We start from the raw sequence: 12,020 nt of genomic DNA on the forward strand, positions 1-12,020 counted from the left end.
GAGGTTCTCAACTGGTTTCAGATTTAGGTTGAATTATCATGTTATATTGAAGACATTCTTATTATTGAAATGCTAAAATTTCTCTTCTTAAAAAAAACCGTATATTGTCGATTATTGGACCATAGTTTGGTGAGGAACAAAATTTTATGATTCTGTCTCGTTCTCACCTTAAGGATTTAAATATGTTTTTTATTTTATCTCTATAAATATCGTCAATTTTGTTTTTACTTTCACAAAAAAAAAAAAAAAAAAAAGTGACATATTTGGTCTTTAATAAAAAATTTCAACACTAGTTTTAGATCATGTTAAATAAAAATTTGTTAACTATGCTTAAACTTTTAAAATTATGAATGATGTTTTTTACATAATAGTTTAAAACATTACAAAAAAAAATTGTAAAACATTATAATATCATTTATGATAATATATATTTATGAATATTAATATTAATAAAAGAGACGGAAAGAAAAAGATAAGAGAGATGACATAAAATAGAGAAAGAAAGGAATATTTTAATATAGGATATTTTTGTTAATTTATAATTCGTACATGAACAAGCAAATGAGGTTGATCATAACTTACTAAAGATGACCACATTGTTAGCTAGTTTCCAGATGTTGGTTGAATTACCATGTTATATTGAACACATTCTTATTAATGAAATGCTAAAATTTCACTTCTTTAAAAAAAAATCGTTCATGGTCGGTTATTGGACTATTGTCAGCTAGTATCAAAACTATGTATGTAATGTCTAAGTTGAGTGTATGAGTGTAACCTCAAGTCTTATTTTAGTCTCTTTTTGAAAATATTTTTGAATTTATTTAGAATACCCTCGTGAAAGACATGGACTTAAAAATCATTTTCTAAAATAAAGTAAAGAAAGACGAATCACACAAAACATAGTAATAAGAATGAGAACAGTTCAAATGACTCCGCAAAATAAGTACTAAAACATATCAGATAAACCCTTATATGCCCTCGTGAAATACGTGGACTTAAAAATCATTTTTTTAAAATAAAGTAAAGAGAGATGAATGACTACCATATCTTAAGCGGATACCACTTGTATACCATTAAGGTACCAATGGTATATACCATTGGCCAATTAGAGTGTGCCACCTACCAATGTTACTTTATAGATGCTTTATTTGATATATTTTTTTAAAGGGTGTGGCACATGACACATTCTAATTGAGCAATGGTATATACCATTATGGTACACAAGTGCTATCCGTTATCGGGTAGGTTTAGGATATCACATTTCTTCACATACAAATCACACAAAACATAGTAATAAGAATGACTAAATAAAGGTTTTAGGATCAATTTTCTCAAACACGCGAGTCATCCTACAACATCTCAAAATGACTCCACAAAGTAAGTACCAAAACATAATAGGTAAATCCTTGTTTCCTTGATGTAACATAAATAGAGAAAGGTAAACATAATTCCAAAGGAAAGAAAGTACACATTGTCAATCAACCAAACATAAACTCCAGACAAGCAAGATGAAAATTTCCTCAAGCATCACTTAGATCCTATGAAATGTGTAACACCCCGTTTTCCCAATATACAAATTTCTTAAACAATTATCAGAGTAAAAACCATAAACGGGATATCACATAGAAACGTAATCCAAAAACAGTTAAATGATAATTTAACCTTCACAAATATCTTTAACATAGCAGCGGAAAATCATAATCATAATTCGTAAAACGATTTGGCACGCAGGCCCAACAAGTATCTCAAAAGAGTTTATCAAAACGTAAGCAGTTCACGTAAAAGAATGAAGCATGTTATAGCATATAACCCCATCCCGTTACGTATCAGAGCGACCTAGACGACACAGTGAGGCAAGGCCACTCACAGAAGCAACTGCACACTAAGCACGATCACCTGCAAGTTACCCATACGAAGGGCAACATTTTCAAGCAGAAGGGGTGAGATTTCATAATTAAATAACATTAATCAATGTAATTGCGAATCATAATTTAACATCATAATCATTCCATTATTAACTTTGCATAAATGGTAAACAGTTATCGCGTAATCATTATCCAATCATTATGAGGAACATAACATAATCAATAAACACTTATTACGTAATCACATATTCAATCATTATCAACAAGGCATCTTAATCATGACAATGTGACAATGCTCCTAGACTCCTTATATGCATGTGGTACCAATCGTCATCATAAGTATTAATATACTTTAATCGTGCGGAGGACAAAGCTCCTATAAAACGTGCGGAGGACAAAGCTCCTAATTTTCGTGGTGAGGACTAAGCTCAATGATATGCTATGCATGGACTCTTAACAACAAAACACGTAATCAACGTAATCAACATGCATCCAATAATTTGGAGCTAAACTTTATCATATACTTATGCACTTAGTTAAACAACGGAAGCAGCATAAACAAGTCACATATCAAGATGATATTATTATATCAATAGCACATAAATTGCATTATTATCAAACCTTCTCATTTTGCATGAATATACAATACAATAGTTCTTAACCAATTAATATTAATATAACTTAAACAACTCTACAGGCTGCATTAAACGTCATCACTAGGTCTCATTACCAGTTAGGGGTTCACTCTTGATCAACAAGTGCGACACAGATCGCATAAACACATAAACAAGTTCATCCTGGTTGTACTCGCGAGGCGAGAGTACTTACTCGCCATGGCGAGCACCACTCAACTCACAAACTAAGCTTGTTCTGGGTTCCCTCTGATCCTACATTCATTCCTAATCAATACTAGGTATGTTCAGGTACTCAAAGGCATACAAGATTCAACTAAAAAGGTCGAAACACGAAATATGACATGCACTCTGCCTAAGCTCGCGAGGCGAGGAAAGGTTGCTCGCCATGGCGAGTTGCACCAAACAACTCGCGAGGCGAAGGAAAGGGGCTCGCGTGGCGAGCGATGAAGTTCATCACTCGCGAGGCGAGGATCATCACTCGCCGTGGCGAGCGATGAACAGAAGCACGGGCAGACTAGGGTTTTTCTCAAAAATCCATCACACAACATGGTTCAAAGCCTAATTTTGATTCCAGAATTCATCCTAAACATATTCTAAGGTTAAAGGACGGTTTCTACATCAATCTAAACAAGTTTTACCGTTTGATCATCAATTTTTAGGGTTTTAACCTAATTCCAAAACTTTTCTAAATCAATCCTAACTTTGTCAATTAATCATCAGAATTACAACAATCAATGCTATTGAATTACTAGTCTCACCCTTACCTTGAATGAAGAAAATCGCAGCACTCTACCTTGATTCCTCTAGACTTGGCTTTTCTCCCTTCTTCCAAAAGTTTTCACGTAAAATGAGTTTCTAAAATATTAGGTCTTCTCCTATTTATATCTTTTTCTAATTACTTATCTTATCTCACTTTCTCCCCCAAAACTATCTAAAATATCAAAACAGCCCTCAACTAAATATTTTATATTATTTTCAAATCTTTATTTTATTTAACAATAAAATAATTCCCATATCATAATCAAATCCTTCAATACTCATAACTTAACACGTCATCGATCAAATCATCAAAACATACCAAAATCATGCATATACTATATAATTATCATATAATTGCCTAAACTCAATTAAATCAACGATTAAACGAAAGTGGGCATTACAACTCTCCCCCACTTAAAAGATTTTCGTCCTCAAAAATTTACCTCAAGCAAACAACTCTGGATAAGACTCCAGCATCTTACTCTCAAGCTCCCACGTCAAGCTTTCACCAGTCGCTCCCGACCAAACGACTCTCACGAGAGGTATCTCCTTGCCTCTCAACGTCTTCACTTTACGATCATCAATCCTCAACGGTAAAGTCTCTACCGTAAGGTTGTCTCTAATTTGCACATCGTCGCTTTGGATTACATGAGATGGATCCGGAACATACTTTCGAAGTTGCGATACATGGAAAACGTTGTGCAAATTCGCAAGATGCGGTGGTAAACCCACTCGGTAAGCCACCGTTCCAACTCTTTCCAATATCTGATACGGACCAATGAACTTCGGGGTCAACTTCTTTGACTTCAAAGCACGTCCTACACCAGTCATAGGAGTGACTCTCAAAAACACGTGGTCTCCTTCTTGAAACTCAAGATCTTTCCTACGCTTATCATGATAACTCTTTTGTCGACTCTGCGACGCCTTCATTTTCTCTTGGATCATCTGAACTTCCTCAGTAGTTTGCTGAACAATCTCTGGTCCTAAGACCACTCTTTCTCCTGATTCAAACCAACACAACGGAGTTCTGCATCTCCGACCATACAAAGCCTCGAACGGTGCCATTCCAATACTAGAATGATAACTATTATTATAAGTGAACTCGATCAACGGAAGATGACTATCCCAAGTTCCTCCTTGCTCAAGAACACAAATTCTCAACAAATCCTCTTGCGACTGAATTGTCCTCTCCGACTGACCATCTGTCTGTGGATGATACGCCGAACTCAATCTCAACTTCGAACCCAAGGCCTCTTGCAAACTTTTCCAAAATCTAGAAGTAAATCTTGGATCTCTATCTGATACAATGCTCGAAGGAACACCATGCAACTTCACAATCTCTTTGATGTAAATCTCTGCCAACTGGGCAACAGGGAAACTAATATTAATAGGTAGGAAATGAGCTGACTTCGTCAACCTATCAACAATAACCCAAATTGCGTCGCTCCCTCTCGGAGTATTCGGCAAACTCGTCACAAAATCCATCGATATACTATCCCATTTCCATTCTGGCACGTCTAAAGGTACCATCATTCCAGCAGGTTTCTGATGCTCAACTTTCGACTTCTGACAAACTAAACAGGAATACACAAACTGTGCCACATCTCGTTTCAAACCAGACCACCAGAAAATCTTCTTTAGATCATGATACATCTTCGTAGCTCCCGGATGAATACTCAAGCTACTTCTATGACTCTCTTCAAGAATCATCTTCTTAATCTCTTCATTGTCTGGGATACAAATTCTTCCTCGGAATCTCAACACACCTTGATCATCGATTTTAAAATCACTGTCTTCAGTCTGATCTCTAGCAACCAACAAGTCCACAAACTTTACATCAACTTTCTGTGCTTCCTTGATACTTTTCAGAAATTCACTATCAATCTTCAGCATACCCAGTTTCACACTCTGAGGTGACCATTCGCAAACCAAACTCATATCTCTAAACTGTTCAAGCAATTCGAACTCTCTGACCATCATGGCGGACATATGCAATGTCTTCCTACTCAAGGCATCTGCAACAACATTAGCTTTACCTGGATGATAATTCAAACCAAAGTCATAATCCTTCAACAATTCGAGCCATCTTCGCTGTCTCATATTCAATTCCTTCTGATCGAACAAATACCTCAAACTCTTGTGATCACTAAACACCTCAAACCTCGAACCATACAAATAATGTCTCCATATCTTCAATACAAAGACTACGGCCGCCAACTCGAGATCATGCGTAGGATAATTCTTCTCATGAACTCTCAACTGTCTTGAAGCATAAGCTACCACTTTACCTTCTTGCATAAGTACACCTCCTAAACCCAACTTGGACGCATCACAATAAACCACAAAAGGTTCATCTGACTTCGGCAAAATTAACACTGGAGCAGTTGTCAAACGCTTCTTCAATTCACCGAAACTTTTCTCACAATGGACGTCCCACACAAAAGTTTTACCTTTACAAGTCAACTGTGTAAGCGGAAGAGCTAACTTAGAAAACCCTTCAATAAACCTTCTATAGTAACCAGCTAAACCCAAGAAACTTCTAATCTCTGTAGCGGACTTTGGAGTCTCCCACTGTGATACCGCTTCAACTTTAGACGGATCCACTGCAATACCATCACCAGAAATAACATGGCCTAGAAAACTCACTTCTTTCAACCAGAATTCACACTTAGACAATTTGGCATAAAGTTTCTTCTCTTTCAACACTTGCAAAACAATCTTCAGATGCTCGGCATGTTCTTCTTCGGTCTTGGAGTAAATCAAAATATCGTCGATGAACACAACTACGAACCGATCCAAAAATGCATGGAAGATGCGATTCATATACTCCATAAACACTCCAGGTGCATTGGTAACTCCAAAAGGCATAACTTTATATTCATAGTGACCATAACGCGTTCTGAAAGCTGTCTTCTGCATATCCTCATCCTTTACTTTAATCTGGTGATAACCCGATCTCAAATCAATCTTGCTGAAAACTCGTGCACCCACTAGCTGATCCATCAAATCATCAATTCTCGGAAGTGGATACCTATTCTTGATAGTTACCTTGTTCAACTGTCGATAATCAATACACAACCGCATACTACCATCTTTCTTCTTTACTAGCAAAACCGGCGCTCCCCAAGGTGAAACACTTGGTCTAACAAACTTCTTTTCAAGCAAGTCTTCTAACTGTTTCTTCAACTCAGATAACTCAGAAGCAGACATACGATAAGGTACCATCGAGACCGGCTTCGTTCCAGGAACAAGATCAATAGAAAACTCAACTTCTCTCTCTGGAGGCACATCAGGAATCTCATCTGGAAAAACTTCAGGAAATTCACACACCACCGGTAACCTGTCAATCACTGCTTGATTCTCAATAGATAAAGTAGCCATCAACGAAAACATCAAGATACCGTCGCGTTCCAGTTGCTTCAGCTGCTTAGTAGATAAAAACTCTGCACCACTTTCCTCTTCGACGGAAGAGAAATGTACTGACTTGCTAAAACAATTAATAAGAACGTGGTTGTACTCTAACCAGTTCATACCCAAAATCACATCCATACCACTCAAAGGTAGACAAACTAAATCCATTTCAAAATCACGACCAAACATAGACAAAGGACATTTCAAACATACGAGAGAAGTAGTCACCGAACCCTTAGCTGGAGTTTCGACAACCATCTCTCCATTCATATCAGACAAATCAAGACCCAAAGCAGAAACACAATCGAAAGCAATAAAACAATGCGTAGCACCAGTATCAATAATAGCAACTAAAGGAGTATTATTAATATAGCAAGTACCTCTGATCAAACGATCCTCATTCTCTGTCTGAGTCCCAGTCAAAGCAAAGACCCTACCAGTAGTCGGCGCCCTCTTAGGCTGAGTACACTGTGAACTAATGTGACCCTCTCCGTTGCAATTAAAGCAAACAATGTCTGTACGATTGCAATCAGCTACAACATGACCTTTCTTGCCACACCGGACACACTTCTTGATTTCCTCAGGGCAGACGTTGCTCTTATGGCCTTTCTCACCACAATTGAAACACACAATCTCTGCAGCATCCTTCCTCTTAGGCCGCCTAACATCGACCATCTTCTGTTTCCCTTTGTCAGCGGGGGCACTGTACGGCTTAGGACGACTCTGCTGTCCCTTGCCCTTCCTTTCATTCACTACCTTGTAGTGAGCCTTCGTATCCTCTTCGTAGATCCTGCAGCTATTAACCAAATCCTGAAAAACTCTCAGCTGTTGGTACCCAATCGCCCTCTTAATGTCGGGCCTCAAACCGTTCTCGAACTTGATGCATCTCGAGAACTCAGCATTCTCTGCAGTATAGTGCGGATAGAACTTAGACAGCTCCACGAACTTGGCAGCATACTCTGTCACGGACATATTTCCTTGCTTCAGCTCAAGGAATTCGATCTCTTTCTTCCCGCGAACATCTTCCGGAAAGTATCTTCTCAGGAACTCTCTCCTGAAAACAGCCCAAGTCACAACAGCTCCCTCCTGCCCAAGGGTAGGCAGAAGAGCAACCCACCAGTCATCAGCTTCCTCGGCTAGCTGATGAGTACCAAACCGCACCTTCTGATCTTCAGTGCACTGCATAACTCGGAAAATCCTCTCAATCTCCTTAAGCCACGTCTGGGCTCCATCAGGGTCATAACGTCCTTTGAAAGTCGGAGGGTTCTTCTTCATGAACGTCTCCAACATCCTAGCTTCAGCATTTGCACCAGCATTTGCGTTAGGTTGTTGTCCCACAGCTTGGGCAACAGCTTGTAGAGCAGCAGCTAACGCATCATCGTTCCTTCCAGCCATTTCTGATATTCTACAAAAGTAGCAACAACAACATAAGATAGTAATATAAATATTACTAAGACTCGACACGACTCTCTAATTGACCGGACGGACCGACCTGCTCTGATACCAATTGTAACACCCCGTTTTCCCAATATACAAATTTCTTAAACAATTATCAGAGTAAAAACCATAAACGGGATATCACATAGAAACGTAATCCAAAAACAGTTAAATGATAATTTAACCTTCACAAATATCTTTAACATAGCAGCGGAAAATCATAATCATAATTCGTAAAACGATTTGGCACGCAGGCCCAACAAGTATCTCAAAAGAGTTTATCAAAACGTAAGCAGTTCACGTAAAAGAATGAAGCATGTTATAGCATATAACCCCATCCCGTTACGTATCAGAGCGACCTAGACGACACAGTGAGGCAAGGCCACTCACAGAAGCAACTGCACACTAAGCACGATCACCTGTAAGTTACCCATACGAAGGGCAACATTTTCAAGCAGAAGGGGTGAGATTTCATAATTAAATAACATTAATCAATGTAATTGCGAATCATAATTTAACATCATAATCATTCCATTATTAACTTTGCATAAATGGTAAACAGTTATCGCGTAATCATTATCCAATCATTATGAGGAACATAACATAATCAATAAACACTTATCACGTAATCACATATTCAATCATTATCAACAAGGCATCTTAATCATGACAATGTGACAATGCTCCTAGACTCCTTATATGCATGTGGTACCAATCGTCATCATAAGTATTAATATACTTTAATCGTGCGGAGGACAAAGCTCCTATAAAACGTGCGGAGGACAAAGCTCCTAATTTTCGTGGTGAGGACTAAGCTCAATGATATGCTATGCATGGACTCTTAACAACAAAACACGTAATCAACGTAATCAACATGCATCCAATAATTTGGAGCTAAACTTTATCATATACTTATGCACTTAGTTAAACAACGGAAGCAGCATAAACAAGTCACATATCAAGATGATATTATTATATCAATAGCACATAAATTGCATTATTATCAAACCTTCTCATTTTGCATGAATATACAATACAATAGTTCTTAACCAATTAATATTAATATAACTTAAACAACTCTACAGGCTGCATTAAACGTCATCACTAGGTCTCATTACCAGTTAGGGGTTCACTCTTGATCAACAAGTGCGACACAGATCGCATAAACACATAAACAAGTTCATCCTGGTTGTACTCGCGAGGCGAGAGTACTTACTCGCCATGGCGAGCACCACTCAACTCACAAACTAAGCTTGTTCTGGGTTCCCTCTGATCCTACATTCATTCCTAATCAATACTAGGTATGTTCAGGTACTCAAAGGCATACAAGATTCAACTAAAAAGGTCGAAACACGAAATATGACATGCACTCTGCCTAAGCTCGCGAGGCGAGGAAAGGTTGCTCGCCATGGCGAGTTGCACCAAACAACTCGCGAGGCGAAGGAAAGGGGCTCGCGTGGCGAGCGATGAAGTTCATCACTCGCGAGGCGAGGATCATCACTCGCCGTGGCGAGCGATGAACAGAAGCACGGGCAGACTAGGGTTTTTCTCAAAAATCCATCACACAACATGGTTCAAAGCCTAATTTTGATTCCAGAATTCATCCTAAACATATTCTAAGGTTAAAGGACGGTTTCTACATCAATCTAAACAAGTTTTACCGTTTGATCATCAATTTTTAGGGTTTTAACCTAATTCCAAAACTTTTCTAAATCAATCCTAACTTTGTCAATTAATCATCAGAATTACAACAATCAATGCTATTGAATTACTAGTCTCACCCTTACCTTGAATGAAGAAAATCGCAGCACTCTACCTTGATTCCTCTAGACTTGGCTTTTCTCCCTTCTTCCAAAAGTTTTCACGTACAATGAGTTTCTAAAATATTAGGTCTTCTCCTATTTATATCTTTTTCTAATTACTTATCTTATCTCACTTTCTCCCCCAAAACTATCTAAAATATCAAAACAGCCCTCAACTAAATATTTTATATTATTTTCAAATCTTTATTTTATTTAACAATAAAATAATTCCCATATCATAATCAAATCCTTCAATACTCATAACTTAACACGTCATCGATCAAATCATCAAAACATACCAAAATCATGCATATACTATATAATTATCATATAATTGCCTAAACTCAACTAAATCAACGATTAAACGAAAGTGGGCGTTACAAAATGTCTGCAACATCGGAAACGCATAAACACAAATTAATGAGTGGACGAGTAATCGTGGTACATGATTTATAACAATAAATTCAGGACAAAAATGGAAAAAAATATACACATAAGAAAACCATGCATAGATTATGACACTGAAAAAGTATAATGTTCATAGCATAAAATAAGACACGGTTCAGATAGAAAATTTGCACACATCACAATTAACTAGATATACTTCTTATTTACCATTGGTCGTAACACAAGTCCTTCTCCCCTCATAAACCTAAACTACTACCATATGTGTTTGAGAATCAAAATAAGCTTAAACATTACACTACAGTGTACCGGATAAAAGTACACATCAATGTATGAAAAATCAGCATAGCAGAGTCGCTTATTCACTTGATAGAGGATATATCCTCTTTAAATGCAACTAATTCAAAATAAAGTAAATTTCAACATGAGAAAGTTATAACTCAGACATTCATAGCATAACATAAAAGAATCATAAAAATTATATTTATATAACTAAACTCAAGTAATTCAAAATCAATTATCAGCACCACATAATCAAACACAATTTAAAAATACTCTTTTACTATGAGTTTAAAAATAACCTAAATACCTTGAGAAGCATATGTCAATTGTCTGCAGTTGTGATATTAATAATAAAGACCCCTTGTTGGTGATGGAAAATTAACAAGACAATAAAATAATGAGAATGTTAGGCCACTCTAGTTCCATTCATATGCAAAAGTTTAGAGAACAATATATATATATATATATATCAAGCATTATCATAAGATACCTTTCCACCAATCTCCTCTTGAAGCAACTTCTGAATCATTGTTTTCCCAATCATACTTTGTCTATAAGATAAAAAAAATTACATGTTAATTAGGAATTTGCTACTAGAAAATAATTTTAATTATAAAAATAAAATGAAATATACAATTTGTTTAGTTATATATTTGATACAATTTGTTGGGATATACAATAAAAAAAAAGTCTAAGATTTAATTATGTAGTTGATACAATTTGTTGGGATGGGATATACAGTAAAAAAAAAGTAGAAAAATAAGAAATTGTATATATTACTGGCCACTCACCAATAAGGTTAATCGTGCAATCTTTGTACTCTGAGCAGGATACAATATGTCTTGGCCACCATAATATATGGATGAACTAAGGTTACAGGGTCCAGTTATCTGATCTTGGAAGATGGAACTAGCAATCTTAACTTTTTTGGTATGAGATTGATTTTCAAGAGTCTTTGAAATGTCATCTGTATTTATAAGGAAAACAAATTAAAATCGAAAAGGTGTTATATATGTGAAGTAATTTCTTTTTTGACAATGGATAAAAATATATAGTAAAAAAATATAGTATAATGGATACTTCAATAAAATACTTATTTGGAGGTGACACCCATGGCTAAGGAGTCTTCCTTTCATGCGCACATTACTTTTTTTTTTGTGAATATCCAAATTTTTGGTGAATTGACATTGCTTATTTATCATGGAATATAACACACGGACGGACACACACATATATCATCTATTAATTTTTATCTATTATTCTAGTGTCAAGGTGATCACTAATGTTTTTGTCTTATTGTTTTTTTATTGTGCTTATTTTATCGTATATAGTTAAAAAAAATTGAAAATACCACAATTAAACCAACTTTTAACTTATATTGTTCATATTGTAGTGGAATTGTTACTCTTTATTTTGGTTTGGCC

Source organism: Medicago truncatula, chromosome 4 (genome assembly GCF_003473485.1).
Source record: "Medicago truncatula cultivar Jemalong A17 chromosome 4, MtrunA17r5.0-ANR, whole genome shotgun sequence".
Classification (NCBI taxonomy): domain Eukaryota; kingdom Viridiplantae; phylum Streptophyta; class Magnoliopsida; order Fabales; family Fabaceae; genus Medicago; species Medicago truncatula.